Genomic DNA, 15,807 nt, shown 5'->3' on the forward strand with positions numbered 1-15,807 from the left:
ACTCAAATCAATATTACTTATATCAGTATTCATTTAACTGGAATGTTCTCATAATTCTTAGGAGAAAAATAAATGGTAATAAAAATGTTATAGCAAAGGCCCTTTAGAAAGATAAGTATTAAAATGTTTCTACAGTACAGGAATAAAAGTAAAATAGAAAATATATCTCTGAAACTCTAAACTTAGAATCCAAAAGCTTGTGTTAAAGCTATCCAGTGTGTCCCCTCTCAGATCCAAAAATGTGGTTCCTTTTAAGGAAATATACTCATCACTGCTCATGCAAATAAGCTGCCTTATAGGCATAACAAATCTTGATCTATGTGCTGATGAGGGGTTTTTTAGGTTATGCTTGGGTATCATGCTTTACATTTTTTAGATGAAAATTAAATGTAGAGCCCTGCTTATTCTCTTTGTGTTTTGTACTAAAATACAGTATACCATATTAATTTGCAAAACAGTATCATTCTTTAATAAAATGGTTTCCAAATGCATCAGGAAGGTTCATGCTTTTCTTCATGCTAATTTGTCTAGTCTCTGAATAACTGGAAAAGTAGCACAGGCTAATACTGCAGCTGCTACCATGTTCTCAATTACTTAAGGAATTTTACACTTTATTGGCGTAACATGAGAGTTTATGCAATTGTCTACAGTATGTCATGACTAATACATGCATATTACTAATATTACAAGCTTGTTGCTTGGGCTTACTTTTTTCAGTAAGAAAAATTCTGACATTGTTATGTTAAATATTATGGAAATTGGTGGTATATCATGTTTTTGCCTTTGAGCAAAAACTTGAGAAAAATGGGGTCATAAGGATTCTAACCCATTAATACTTTGATGGGTTCATAATTTAATGGGCTACTGGGAGATAATAAAACTTTGGAAGTAAGTAGGCCATTGGGGAAGGCAACTTTTTCTCTCTTTCTTCTCTTTCTCTTCACTTCTGCCATAATATTCAGCTTCACTTTCAGCCAAAAGCAATGGAGCTAGGCAACCACAGACTAAACTTCTGAAACTGTGAGCTAAAACAAATCATGTCTCCTACAGGTTGATTTCCTCAGGTAGTTTGTCCTGGCTACAGTAAACTAACAAGTTTGAAGTTTTATCCTGGAACAAATACATAGCCAATGTTTTAGAGCTAGTATCTCCAAATAAATTAGATTTAAGGTTTACATTAAAGCTGGTGCATAGCAGGGCTTCTTGGTTATTCTCTAATATAGGTTTTTCTCTTAAAGCAATACTATTTTTCATTGGGCATAGTGAAGGACTGTGTTTTGCAACCCCCTTTGTAAGCAGATGTCACCATAAAACTACATTCTGGTTAGTGAAATATATAAATGTGGTATATGCAAACACTTAAGGTATATACTTAAATAGACAAAGTGTATTTTCTTCTACTCCTTTCTAATTCCTTTGGATAGAATGTTCTTAAAGAACAACAAAGAGTAAACAGAAGGTAGAACTTGACTCTATTTCTCATTGCATTTCCAAACACCTCAGTCATTAAAATACTAATTCTTGTTCAATAAATTTATATATAAAATCCTTTACTTCCTCTTACAGAAATAAAGTGAGGTGCTTACTTCTTCTTACAGAAATAAAGTGAGGTACTACATACTGAGGCTAATTAAAATAGTTTTCGCTATCTTCAAGTAAAGTAGATCTATCTATAAAACATGGAGCTAGACATAATCCACATAAATAGTCCTCCTAAACCATTTCAGATTCTAAACCATTTTAGGCACTAATTTAAGCAGAAAACCAAACTACTAGGAAAAAATAATAGACTACTATATTGTAACTGGTTTATTTTTCAATAAATATTTTTTGTGACACAAAAAATACGCTAAATAGTTTTTCCTAGGTGCCTTGATTTTGGGATTGTTTTGTTTTGTTTTTGCAGAACTAAGGAATGAACTCAAGGCCTGAGCTAAATCTCCAACCCCTAAATCCTTCTTTGTAAATAATATACTTTCTCAGTCAGATTAGCCCTCTTCAATGTGAGCACTTTGGCTTGCCTTAAGTGATCAAATGTCCAACCCCTTTTCATATAGCATGATATCACAAATGCTTAATAAATCAAATCTAGCCATGAAAAAAGCAGCAGTATAATATATAGACCAATACATATAAATCCAGTGTCTTTAAAAAGTAACGTTAAACCTCACAACACCTGATTCCCTGACTCCAGGTAGCATCAGCAACTTTGGTGATAAAGCTGCACTTCCATTCATTTACTACAAAGGATCACTACTTTGTCCTCTTCTAGTGAAAGCAGAGCCATACCATCAGATTTTATTCTACCCAGCAGCTGTGACCAGACCACACCTCTCTCACACACAGAAGAGAGTCCATCTAAGGCAATAACAACTACATGAGCATTACAGCAAATCACTTTGAATCAAACAAGTCTGTTTAACTGAAATTTTGACCACAGAGTAGAAACTCAAGTACATAATAAGCATAGAGAAATATGGTAACATTTCAAAATCACTCTAAAAGTAAAATTATGTAAAATCAAAAATAATAAAAAACACAATCTAAAAATCAGTCATTTCAAGACACTGGTGTTACTTAGGATATCTGATTAACTCTATTATTTTTAATAATAATAAATAAATAGCAGTTTCTCAGTCTGAAAACAACACTGTAACTGATGACCTTACTGAAAACAAGTCTGCTGTTCTCTCTCTCCTCTCTCTTTCTCTTCTCTCTCTCTCTCTCTCTCTCACACACACACACACACACACACACACACACACACACAAAGAGACCATGGGTTTCTTAATTCCAACCAGCCTGAAATGCAGTTCTTGACTATCACACTATATTATTTTGTGAAGCCTAAGTAGCTGAAAAGTAATTTTAATCCAACTATTTCAAAAGATCTGTATAGAGTAACATGGTGTAAATATTGTATTTTCAATAACATACCACTCCAATCCTGTATCTCCACCAAAAAAGAGGGAGGGTTGTATTTATATCAACAATCTATCCACTAGTAACCTACCAGGTAAAACCCTAGACATACTAAAATGTATTAGTGTGCACCCATAAAATTCTCAGGTAATTCTGGTTCTAGCCTGCTGTAAAGAACACTGAGCTACAAAGAAGTATCCAATAATACTAGTAACTTTAACAGTTTGAGGACTGAGTTATGCATTTATTCTCCACATTTTTATTAGTATCGATTGGTTATACAACAGGGGTTCATTTTTACATGTCCATATGTGAATACAATGTATCTTGGTTAGACTTCCCTGTCCATCACAACAGTTTTGTTTTAAATTAGAAGTCTGACAGATTTATTTACTATTATTGTCAATATTTTATGACAAATAAATGAACAAACACATAATCAATTTGGATTAAGAATTTAAAATCAGATAAATAGATAATCCTCTGAAAAACTGACTACAGAATCCTTAAGTCCACTGGTCCACATGAAATTAAAAAGAGCTTTGGCAACAAATTGGTTGTAAGCTGAACAAAAACTAGCATTAAGACCCAAGTTCCACATGTTGAATATCTGAGCAGGGAAGCAGCAGTAGACACTATAGTATCATTCCTTTCATGGTTGTATTTGTTTCAAAACACACTTTTTTTTTCCTTTGGAGGGAAGATAATGCAATTAATCTAAAATTGACTTTGGTGATGGTGGCAGAACACAGTAAATAGACTAAAGCCATTGGTTTGTACACTTTAAGTGGGTGAATTATAGGGTGTGTCAATCATGTATTTTTAAAACACAGGTTTGTGAGGTCAAATATTGCACACCAAAACAGATCTCTAATAGTCAATATAAGGATTTTGCAATCTTATTTACCCTCTGCCTTTTGTCTTTCAAAATAACCAGATGTGTACATATGATATTTACCTGCACACACACAGAAACAGAGGGAGGGAGAAAGAGAGGGAGGGGGGGTGAAAGAGAGAGAGGGAGAGGAGAGAGAGGGGGGAATTTGGGCAATAAACTACAAATAATTTTCAATGAGACCCCCTTCAAAAGTGCCTTTTTTCAAAGAATCTAGACACCACTCTCCTGTGATCATTCCTCTGTGTATTTCTAGACTCTCTTTTCTAACCTTCCTTTTTTTAAATTATTGTGTTCTCTTACACAATGCCCTTTGCCAGAGATAGAATGCAAGAACATGTTGTGGTGAAAAGCACAGAATCAAAAACAGACTGCATAGATTTTATCCCTAATTTTGACCTATTGGAGGTGAAACTTTGAGCAAACTATCTAAACTTTCCTGTGCCTTGGTTTCTTCGTCTGTCATTGAGGAAAATAACAGCCCATATCTAATCATATTATGATGCTTTAAATATATTAATGCACAGAAATATTTGGAATGGCATCAGATTCATAGTGAGTGCTGTAATAATGTGGTACCATTGGTATTTATATTAGTATTAGCTGCCAAAGTTACCTATTTTGTTCTGGGTTGCCCCTAGCTAGATTGGAAGCTGTATCCAAGAAAAAAATATTTCCCTCTTCCCAATAGAGTTCTTTACATATACATACTCAACCAATGTCTAGTCAAGAGTGTTTAAATGAATGCTGCACCTGCATGATGACAAAAGCATGTATAAAATTCCTTAATAAATACAAAACTAGTTTTAATAAGCATGATGTGTACAAGAAAGTGTATGGGTATAGTTACAATTATGTTTAGCTTTACCAGTGATGTTTTGGCTATCATTCATTGTAAGGCTGGATATATTAAAGGATCCTTTGAAGTACAGAGCTTTTTGTATCATTATTATAAAAGCAATGAGGTAGAAACCAAGAGCATTGTACTCTTGACTCCACCTCACTCACAGCACTACTTAAATTCACTGCACATACTCCATAAGAATAAATAAAATAAGGATAGCTAGTTAACAATGCTTCAAAAGGAAGATGAGCTATAAATAATGTGAACTACCTTGACACATAAGCTAATCACCATAGGAGAAAATAAGTCAAATATGTTAAAAAAAATCCTTCTTTTTTGCAGTGTTGGGGATCAAATCCAGGGCCTCACACTTCTAAAGAATGTGCTCTGAAATGATACTTTCAGGGAAATGGATGGACCTGAAACATGTTAAATGAGGTAAGCCAAGCTCAGTAAGACAAACCACACAAGTTTCCCCTCAAATGCAGAAGCTAGATCTAAACTACATGATGAATTATACAGAACTCTAGACATTCACATACAGTTAGAACAAGTGAGGACAGTCTTTGGGGAGGAATGCAAAGGCATAATGCCTCTATGCTTCTAATAAAAGCACATATATGAAAATGAACTCCAGAAAATGGAACAAGAGGAGGTTTTTCTGTTATTTTTTCTGTGGGGGGGGGATTAGGGGGAGCATAAAATGGAAACTATGTTGAAAATGAACTATACAACTTGTGGGTGGGGATGCAAGCAGTAAAACTGGGAAAGAGAAAGGGAAGGGGTGACACTGTCCAAAAAGAAATGTACTCATTACCTAACTTATGAAATAGTAACCCCTCTCTACATTACCTTTATAACAATAAAAAATAAATGAAATGAAATTAAAAAAAGGGGGGCTGGGAAGGAGGCTTAGTGGTAGAGTGCTTGCCTTGCATACATGAGGCCCTGGATTCGATTCCTCAGCACCACATAAGTAGAAAAAAAGAAGCTAGAAGTGGCGCTGTGTCTCAAGTGGTAGAGCACTAGCCTTGAGCTGAAGAGCTGAGGGACAGCACCCAGGCCCAGAGTTCAGGCCCATGACCAGCAAAAAAAAGAAAAATAAATAATAAAAGAAAATGTTCTCTGACACTAAGCTGTATTCTCAGCCCTAAAAGTATTTTTGAACATTTTCTTTTCACCTCCAAATTATAGTGATATGATCACTATCAAGTAATAATGTGTAGTGAGCTAAACTATTAAAGCACTTAGATATATATTACCATAATGATTGTCACCAAAAATACTTCTGGGTATTTAGCATATATGATTGTTATATTACCTGGCTTTTCCCTTTTGTGTCTCTGAGGCCTTCCATAATCAACTTAGCTTCCACGAGAATACTCTGTCTCATATGTCTGACATTGGAGCTAAAAGGAATTATGTAGGAAAGCAAGATGGTAGCTTCATCTCAAAATGATAGACAATTGCTCCAATACTTGAACACGCTCTCAATAATCAATTTAATTGACTTATCCATTCATTTATCAATAGAGTTCTATCATTTCTTAGGGTATTATTAGATTTATGTCTAGAATTTGTATGAGAAAAGCTTAACCATAACAACATAAAAATGTATTTATACAAAATTAGCCCTTTACCTAGTGACTTAACTATTATAAATGCTTTGGTTGTTTCTTTTTGGATATACTTAATTTGGAACAATTGGAAACCAGAAAAGAATGAGACCACTTTAATTATCAGAGGATGTTTTCAACGTCTAAAAGTCAACATTGTTAGAAATGTAAGTCCTATCTATAATTCCAGATACTTGGAAGGCAGAGATGGGAGGGTCTTGAGTTAGAGACCAGATATGATGAAGTTTATGAGACCATATCTCAACAAAAAGAAAAGGGCTGGAGCCATACTTAAAGTGGGAGAGTACCTGCCTAGCAAGCATGAGACCCTGAGTTCCATCCCAGAACTTTCACATGCACACATATAGAACAACTACATTTATCATGTGACAAGAACTGTACTTAGTCCTTATGTGCATTATGTCATCAAATCTTTAAAACTACTAGATCAGATAGGAAAAGGGAGCAAAACAAATCTTAGAGAAATAAAACTCATTGCCTAATATCAAACTGAGAACAAGAGGCAGAGTAAAGTTTTGAACACAGCCTGTGATGCCAGCCCCTGAGATTTTACCCATTAAATTCTACTGCCCTCCCATTAAGAAACAGTCAAGAGCTGATCAGAACACTATTTATCTGTAGATATGTGTGGTCATTATTGAAAAGTGGAATCAAGAAGGAAAATCTACAAATCTGTAATCCTTTTATTGAATACCCACAACTCCCTCACAGATTATAATGAGTTTCCTTTAATCACCGCACTCTAGAGCCATTCCCTTATGTTTGAGCAGTAACACAACAATACAGCAATGCCAGTCCCTGTGAACTGTGTCTGGCAGAAGCCCACAATGAAAAGTGGAACAGCAATAATGAAATCAGTTGAAAGATTCAGTGTTTGACTTACCCCAGTTACTTCCACCCCCTTTCTTTACTTGCCTTCTTTATCTTTCTCATTTTGAGCAAATTAAGCCATTGTTTTGTAACAGCCATTGCTTTTCTACTTTTTAAACACCATCACAAATTGGAGAAACCTTTGATCAACTCAAAGCAAACCCTGACAACTTTCTTCTAGAACTGAATACTCCAATGACCAGCAACTAACAAAACATAGGTATACTGAACATGTTGTAAATGAAAGCAACATTACAGTTAGCAAATATGACTTAAAATCAGTGTGACAGGTAAATGTGCACTTTGACCCCATTAATGGTGCTGCTTTAAATTCATGGTCACTGTGTTCTAATAATCGCTCTTCTGAAAATACCACTTGCTTGGTCAATCAGTCACTCTCAATCTTAGCTATGTCTTACCTGTTCCCCAAGAATCTCAACACATTTTAAGATTTAAACTATTATCTGACAGTGTACATCCTTGTGTTAAAAAGAATTAGTCAACTTAGAGAAAAATATTGATGATCACAAGTCATCATGAAAATTTAAAGCTATGAAAGAAAATACATGCTTGTTTGACTAAAAGAGAAGATCCAAAGGGTCATCCTAGGTTACCATAGGTACCCTAGCAAACAAAGACTTGCTGGGAAGTTTTAGGTGTTACATCAAATTTTCATATGAATATTGCATTTTAAAATACAATGTGTCTGCATTTATTTACATATTTTTACATATTTTAAATAAACTACCTATTCATGTTCCAAATCTTTGTATTAAGTAGATGCTTCAAGAAAGCACAAGCTTTAAAAAGTAAGGTAAAGAAAAAAAAGTGATATTTTTCCAATACATTTCCAGTATCTTTTAAGTACAGTGATTGTCATGTACCAATAGATTAACCATATTAACTCTAAAAAAAGTGCTTGATTTACAAAATGAACCCCAAGATAGGAACTCAAGTGTTTTTTTTTCTTTGTTGCTGTTGCTTGTAATGTACTATGTGATTTTCTTGTTTCTTTTGTATGTTCTTCCCCCATGGCATAACCCCTGTTGTCACTGTATTTGATTCCGGTGCCCTGCATCTTGTATATACATTTTTCTAATTTGGGGAGGAGAAGGGGAATAACAAAATGCTGAAACATAGATACAGGTTGACCCATTGTAACACTGAGATGTACAAGGCACTATGTTGAAAATGACCTTTACAACTTGGTGGGGAGGAGTTGGGAAGGTGGGGACGGAAGGGATGGTAGGGGGAAAACAAAGTAGGGGATAACAATGCTCCATAGGAAGTGTACTCATTACCTTACTCATCTTTACAATAAAAAAGTGCTTGATTTAGCAAAAATATTTGTGGTATGAAAAAATAAAATCTAACCTTTGAAACTGCGGGGGGAAACAAAGAGAAAGCACAAGCTGCTTTGCTTCATGTCACCACCCTGCTCCCTCAATACTTATTTGTTCTAGTCTAGAGGAGCCCAAAATAGTGGTAAGGACTCTGTCAGAGTGTCTGTTTGTTTAGACTTAGTGCAATGCTTGGGATATAATATATGTTTCATATATTTTTAACAAATTTGTAAAATGATTTCAAGGCTGTCAACTGAAGGAACCTGGGACAAATAATTACTGGCAATGGACAAAAATACAAGGATATAGAAAATTCAGGTGGGATATACACATTGATAAGGGAGATCAATAAAAACAATACACTTTTAGTTGAATTGGGAAGACATGGCTTACCTAGACAATTACCTAGACCAAATGTAATTAAAAAGAAATTCATGTAATAAACACTAAGAGACGTTTTAATTTATTCTAAATCTTTCCTTTGTATATTTTTAATATTAATGATTTCAAACTTAATGGAGAAAAATTATAACATAAACACATGATTCAATGTAACTATGGATGGAACTATATCTCATTTGTTTTATTTTTTTATATATCATTTTATTTTGTTGTTTTTGAATTTGACCCCAAGGCCTCACGCATTCTAAGCCAGTGCTTTTACCATTTGAGTCACGTCTCCACCTCTTTTTCTTGCTGTTCATTCTTGAATTAGCATGTCACTTCCTTCCTGGGTGTGTGCCTAGACAGTGATCTGTCTACTTTAGGCTTCTTGATCCTTTCTCATAGGGATCACAGGTACATTCCACTATATCCAGTTTTTCTCCATGGAGATAGTCTCACAAACTTTTCAGCCCAAGCTGGCCTGGAAACATGATCCTCCTGATTTGAACTTCCCTCATATCCTGATATAACAGGCATAAGGTACTGTGCCCAATTATTAGTTGCAAAAGGGTCTCACAAACTTTTCTGTCAAGACTGACCTAGAACCAATCTTAGCCTCCAATGTAACTAAGATTATAGACATGAGCCACTGGTGCCCAGGTCTTTCTTCTGCTTTTAATACAGAGTTTATACATATGACATGTTTAATAAATATTTAGCAATTGCAAAGAATGAGTATCTAGTCACATTAAATAGGTTCTTAACTGAATTGCACCTCCCCAAAATTATCTTGTCCCAAATAACCATGGTTTTCTTTAAATCACACACACACACACACACACACACACACACACACACACACACAGGGGAAGTACTCTTAATGTGCTACTAGACTAAACAGTACTGACAAACTTGGGGTCCTGATTCATTTCAATCATGTGACTCTGCCATATCTGTTGTCATATTATATAAGGCCTATACAACCAACCCTCCCTATTCCATGATGTTGTGCAAATAAATTAGCATGTATATACATGGTAATAATCTATGTAGTAATCACTATGAGCAAGCTATTGGGAAAGATAAAGTATTTATTGCACTAATGTCCACTACCCACAGCAACAACTTACCACGTGCTTTACTTAAGCACTTTCCTGTAAGGTGTACAATCTCTTGTTGGAAAATTATGAGGCCAGATGTGATCCAAATTCAGAAATTTCTCATTCCCCCTGTATATACCATATATTATGTAATGTTCCACTGAGGTCAGTGACACTGTCCAATAAGCATATTATTAATTCTAAAGCAAAAGAAAAGAAACATTAACATTGAATAGAAAAAAGACTATACATATCTTTATGTCAACTCAATTGTTTTTTTAACTACTTGAGCATGTAAAATTGACTTACAAAATGCAATTTTTATTGGTTTTCAGAGCTTTTGAAATTTGAAAATTGCAAAGAAATTTGGGGCCAGGCTACTCCTTATGAGTACTATAAGAGGTATGTTTACCTCTTCCTATTTTAGAGATGATGTAACTGAGGTACATAGAGGTTAACTAACCCACACAACATCCTAATTAAGCACTATGTTTTATGATTTCTCACAGAAACTGCTTTATAACACCAGATGGGTAGATGAAAGGTAAAGCAGTATTAAATGATATAGATATCCCCAAAATAATAGAAACATCTCTTAGTGTAAACAACTGAGTGTTTTGTTTATATTATATAAATATATATTATATATGTTTCTATTTATTATTATTTATCCTCTGCAAAACATTTTTAAATTTCAATGAGAAATTTTTTCAGCAATTGACCTTCCACAGGAATGATTCTTCCATGTTTCCCCTTGTTCTGAGAACCAAATCAAATTCTTTATCAGTACCTTTAGGTCTTACTTATCTATTATCTGACTCCTTTTAAGCTCTTTTTTTTCTTTTTCTTTTTCTTTTTTTTTATTGCGAAAATACTGTACAGAGAGGTTACAATTACATGGGCAAGATAATGAGTACATTTCTTATCAAGCATTGTAATCTCCTCCTTTGTTTCCCCTTCCCATCCTTTCCCATCCTCCCCCTGCCTCCCCACCCAATCCTCCCCACTCCCCCTCCCCACCAGCAAAGTTGTAAAGTTCCTTTTCGACTTAAAGACTTGTACATCTCATTGTTGCAATGGGTCCGCCTGTATCCCTATTTAAGCTCTTTAACACCTTCTTTAACTACTGTCCCACCCAGCTCACTAGGATCTCACCAAACTGGCTTACAGTCTGCTCTTTTTTTTGTGGGGGGGAAGGGGAACGAGTACTAGGCTTTTAACTCAAGGCCTTACACTTGCTCTGCTGGCACTCTATCACTTGAGCCACACCTCTACTCCTGCTTTTTGCTAGTTTTTTAGAAATGAAGTCTAGCAAACTTTTGTGCCCAGGCTGCTGACTCCAAATGAAGACCCTAAGGTCTCAGCCTATTGAGTAGTTAGGATTGCAGGCATGAGCCACCAGCACCAGGCGCTTTTTGGTGTCCTTGAGCATCAAATCTACTTACTTGTCTCAAAATCTAGGCTTTTACTCTTTTCTTTATAAGAATACTGTCTGATTATGTTATTGACAAGGTAGACCTGTCCTATCTTCTCTTTCAGGTCTCTACTCAAACATCACCTTCTCTGAGAGGCTGTATATATATATATATATATATATATATATATATATATATATATATATATAATACATATCATTATATTATATTATATATTATTATATAGTATATAGTATTATATATAATATAATAATATTCATTATATTATATATGTGTATATATATTATATATATATATATGAGAGGATTTATTAGGAGAATTCTGGCAGTGGAGGAATCATCTGCAGGCTGCTAGTCTAAATCTTGGAATCCAAGTCTAAAGGTTAGCAAGCTCTGACATCTAAGTCAAGAGGGAAAGAATCTCACCTGTCTCTGGAAGAGAGACTGGTTGGCCTTAGGTATTTGTTCTCTCTCCAGCCAATAGAATGATGTACCTGTGTGGAGGGAGGGGGTAGGCATGCATACCTAGTGACTCTTCCCCTAGTCTACTCAGAATTCACACAGTAATCCTGGAAAAATTCTCACAGACACATTTAAAATAAGGTTTTACTGAGTTTCTAAGTTTCCCTTTATCTGGGAGTTGACACCTAAAATTACCAACCAGTGAAGCCTTTCCTAACCACCTTTGCTAAAGTATGTCCTTTCTAGTTTTCTGCATCACATTCATTTCTTCATTGTTTTTCTACAAACCATACAGATGTTCTTCAGATGTTTCATCATCATCTGGTAGAGTACAACTATGATCATAGCCCACAACAGTAAGGGTCATAGCTTATGAGTTTTATCATTTTGTATAGTGTACAGCTTTGGACATAAAAGACACCCAACAGATTTTATAAAAATGAATTGCTATATGAATGAAAATATTTTAAACCCTGGTTGTTATGAGTATATCTAAACTGAAAAGGCCATTTTTCTTATTTTTGTTTTTGCTAGTGTTTATCATTTTTCCACAAGCTTTCTATAGATTTTCTCAAATGTATGTCTCTTGCCAAACTGCTAGACATAAAAATACGTTCAGTCCAGTATACTTAAGAAACAAAAATAGGGCTGGGAAAGTGGCTCAGTGGTAGAGTACTTGCCTTGCATGTATGAGGCCCTGGGTTCGATTCCTCAGCACCACATAAGCAAAAAGAAAAAAAAAGCCAGAAGTGGTGCTGTGGCTCAAGTGGTCGAGCAACTAGCCTTGAGCTGAAGAGCTGAGGGACAGAGCCCAGGCCCAGAGTTCAGGCCCCATGACTGGACCCCCCCCCGCAAAAAAAGAATTGGAGAGATTGATTGGAAAATAATGTAAACAAGTGGGATGGAACAATGCAACATTCTCTCATATTACTTATGTAAGCTAATAAAAACTTATTTTTGTATTTTAAAAATTACATCATTTGGGGCTGGGAAGATGGCTCAGTGGTAGAGTGCTTGCTTTGCATGCCTGAGGCCCTGGGTTCGATTCCTCAGCACCACACAAGCAAAAAAAAAAGAAAAAAGAAAAAGAGCCGGAGGTGACGATGTGGCTCAAGTGGTAGAGCGCTAGCCTTGAACTGAAGAGCTGAGGGACAGCGCCCAGGCCCAGAGTTCAGGCCCCACTACCAGACCCAAAAAATAAAAAATAAAAAAATTACATCATTTGCCTGGTGTTGGTGTCTCATGTCTGTAATCATCACTACTCAGGATATTGAGATCTGAGGATCATGGTTTGAAACCAGACAGGGCTGGAAAGTCTGTGAGACTATTATTTCCAAATAACCATGAAAAACTCAGATGTGAAGCTATGGCTCAAGTGGTAAGGCAGTAGCATTGAGCAAAAATGGTTAAGCACAGTGCCTAGGCCCTGAGTTCAAGTTCCAGGGTTGGCACATCAAAAATTATATCATTTGCTCTTGCAGCACAAACTAGTCTTATTGTGTCACTGCCAAAATAAGTGCTACCAGTACAGTGAAATTTACTCACACTATCTTCTTTCCAACTAGAGTTCTTTGGAGAGTGCTTCCAATTAACGCACACTCTTAACAACGGTATCACAGTAGTCACACATTCAGCAAACAAATCTATGACTGTTAAGTCTAATGTTATCAATAAAAACTTGCAGTTAATGGAGCCAATATTTTTAGACCTAAAATGATGTCATGAGTTGCTTAATCCATTTTTCTCAGTTTTCAAGTTTGAGCAGTAGATGTAAATAATTTCCAAAAACACAGCTGTGAACGTCAGCATGCTCTGGTTCATTGGTATCTGCCTCTGCTTTCAGCTTCTCCATTCAATTTTCTTCACTCACTAATTACAGCATAGAAGGGTGCAAAGGAACATCAGTATGGGAAAACTACCACAGCAACTGCATGGAGAGAAAGTAACACAGCTAATAGTAAGGGGTTCATTGGGTAAGAACTATGAGATTCTAAAATGCTGCTTGTGGAGAGTTTATATAAATAGCAAATGTAGTATAAGAAATTGTGGCGTCTTTAAAAAAAAAAAAGGAAAAAAAGAAGGCAGGTGCCTTCCAAACAGAAGCAGTTCTAAGCTGTAGAGTCTCTCAGTTCCTATTACATATGCTTAATAAGCTGTCTGTGCTAACTTGAGTGACTTTTTCGAAACCACCAAGGTCCTCTAACTACATTAAAACGAGAAACATCGTGATTTACAGATGGAAAAATAGAGCCAGGCATCAGAAATCCCACCAATCCATTCTCCAACAAGCCTGCTCAGTGAAGTTTAGAGCTATGTACGAGGTTTACATACAAACACAAAGACACACAGTTTAAGTAGCTATGGTTCTTGGACTAGGTTATTGAAAGCTAGAAAGAAACTTTAAAGCTCCTTAGCGGATATTTTTACTAGAGGATCTTTAATAGTACTTCTCCATAAACGGTAGACTAGAAATCAGACGTCTCCAAGGGGGGAAAATCATTAGTCAAGTGTGATTAAACCCCAAAGGCCAAAAAACATTCAGAGCTGAAGCTGTCCGGAACTATGTTAAAAGCCTGGAGGAAAAGTCCCGAGTTGGGGGAGTTGGCAGCACAACGTCCCAACTTAGAAGGTTCTGAAGGAGAGATGAACTAGGGAACACAAAGTAGAAACTGGAAGAGGGGAAGGGACAGCAAGGCTGAGGCAGACAGATGGACCCCAGGCTATTAGAGCAACGACAGAGAAGCCAGGAGAAGAGGTTGGAGAGATGACAAAGAAGCCTAGGAAAAGTGGGCTCTGGGGAGGGTTCTAGAACTCACGTATGTGGTGAGACCAAGAGGGACTTAGAGATGCAAAGGTACAGAAATCGGGGTGCGCACAAGCACGCGGGCACTGGAGGAAGGCGGGGGGGGGGGACGACAAGGAGTGAAGCTAGTTCCCTGCCTAACTGTCCCTGGTGCACACAGCAACTCCAAGTGTCGCACCCCTGCGCGACTCAGGTCTCGGAGGCACGAGGAGCGGCTGCGGCAGCCTCGGTGACTTCCCAATCCTGCCTCACCTGCTTGGCCACGTCCCAGGCGCCCTGCCGCTGCTGCGTGTCCACCAGCTGCTGCGCCCCAACGGCCGAAGAGGGAGCGAGTCGTGCGGTGCAGCTGGGGTTCCTTTCCTGCTGCGAGGTACCAGCACCCGGACCTCTGCACCCTCTGTTTGCCCTGGCCACTTCGCCCTGTCCTCGCGCACGCACAGGATCGCTGCTCCAGTTCTTTTCAAAAGTCCCCGTTAGAGGCTTCACTGGGAACAGAAGCTGAGCAGCAGCAGCGGCGGCAGCGGCGGCCACAGCGGAGGAGCCTCTGCCTGACCTCACCAGGGGGTGGGGAGCTGAGGGATGGGAGCACGAGCCCAGCTGGGGAGGGGAGGGAGTGGGAGTGGTGGGAGGGAGCTCACAGGCGGGCGGGGGCAACATGGCGGCGGGGGGGCGGGGGCGGGGGGGGGGACGGTTAGGCCAGGCGGCGCCTGCGCGGGAGGCCTGGGGAGCTGGGGCTAGGAGAGTGTGGGGTCAGCGTTGAACTCCTCCGCCAATGTGTGGCTAGGCTGGTCCCGGAAGCAGGATGACCGCCAAGTGGCCCTCAAGTCTTAGAAACCAGGACACTTGGGTGGGAGCCCACATGGCTTCTGGGGCCCAAAAGGCAGAAGTGAAAATTGTCAAGTATCCAGGGACAACAATGCAGAAGCCCCGGGTTAGCCACGCCAAGGAGGTCACTCACACATCCTGCCAGCCATGGCTTTGACCTCTTTCATGGTTACCACGGAGTGGGATGGGGGGTGGTCCAGTAAAGAAGGTACCCTGAAAACTGGTGTCACTTCATCCTCAGTGGGACTCCCATCCCCAAATAAGCCTGCCCTACTCTGTCCTTACAA

At 37.8% G+C, this 15,807-nt stretch overlaps 1 protein-coding gene across 1 annotated transcript in view; it reads right to left on the minus strand.

Annotated features, from left to right (window-relative positions):
• The window catches only part of Klhl13 (kelch-like family member 13), a 167,164-nt gene extending 151,956 nt beyond the window's left edge, over nucleotides 1-15,208 (minus strand). Inside the window, exon 1 of the mRNA XM_013019873.1 lies at nucleotides 14,948-15,208. The gene's annotated coding sequence lies outside the window, so the exon portion shown is untranslated. The remainder of the gene's footprint in view (nucleotides 1-14,947) is intronic.
• Between the last annotated feature and the right edge of the window lie 599 nt (nucleotides 15,209-15,807).

This window comes from Dipodomys ordii, unplaced genomic scaffold (assembly GCF_000151885.1).
Source record: "Dipodomys ordii isolate 6190 unplaced genomic scaffold, Dord_2.0 Scaffold47, whole genome shotgun sequence".
Lineage (NCBI taxonomy): Eukaryota > Metazoa > Chordata > Mammalia > Rodentia > Heteromyidae > Dipodomys > Dipodomys ordii.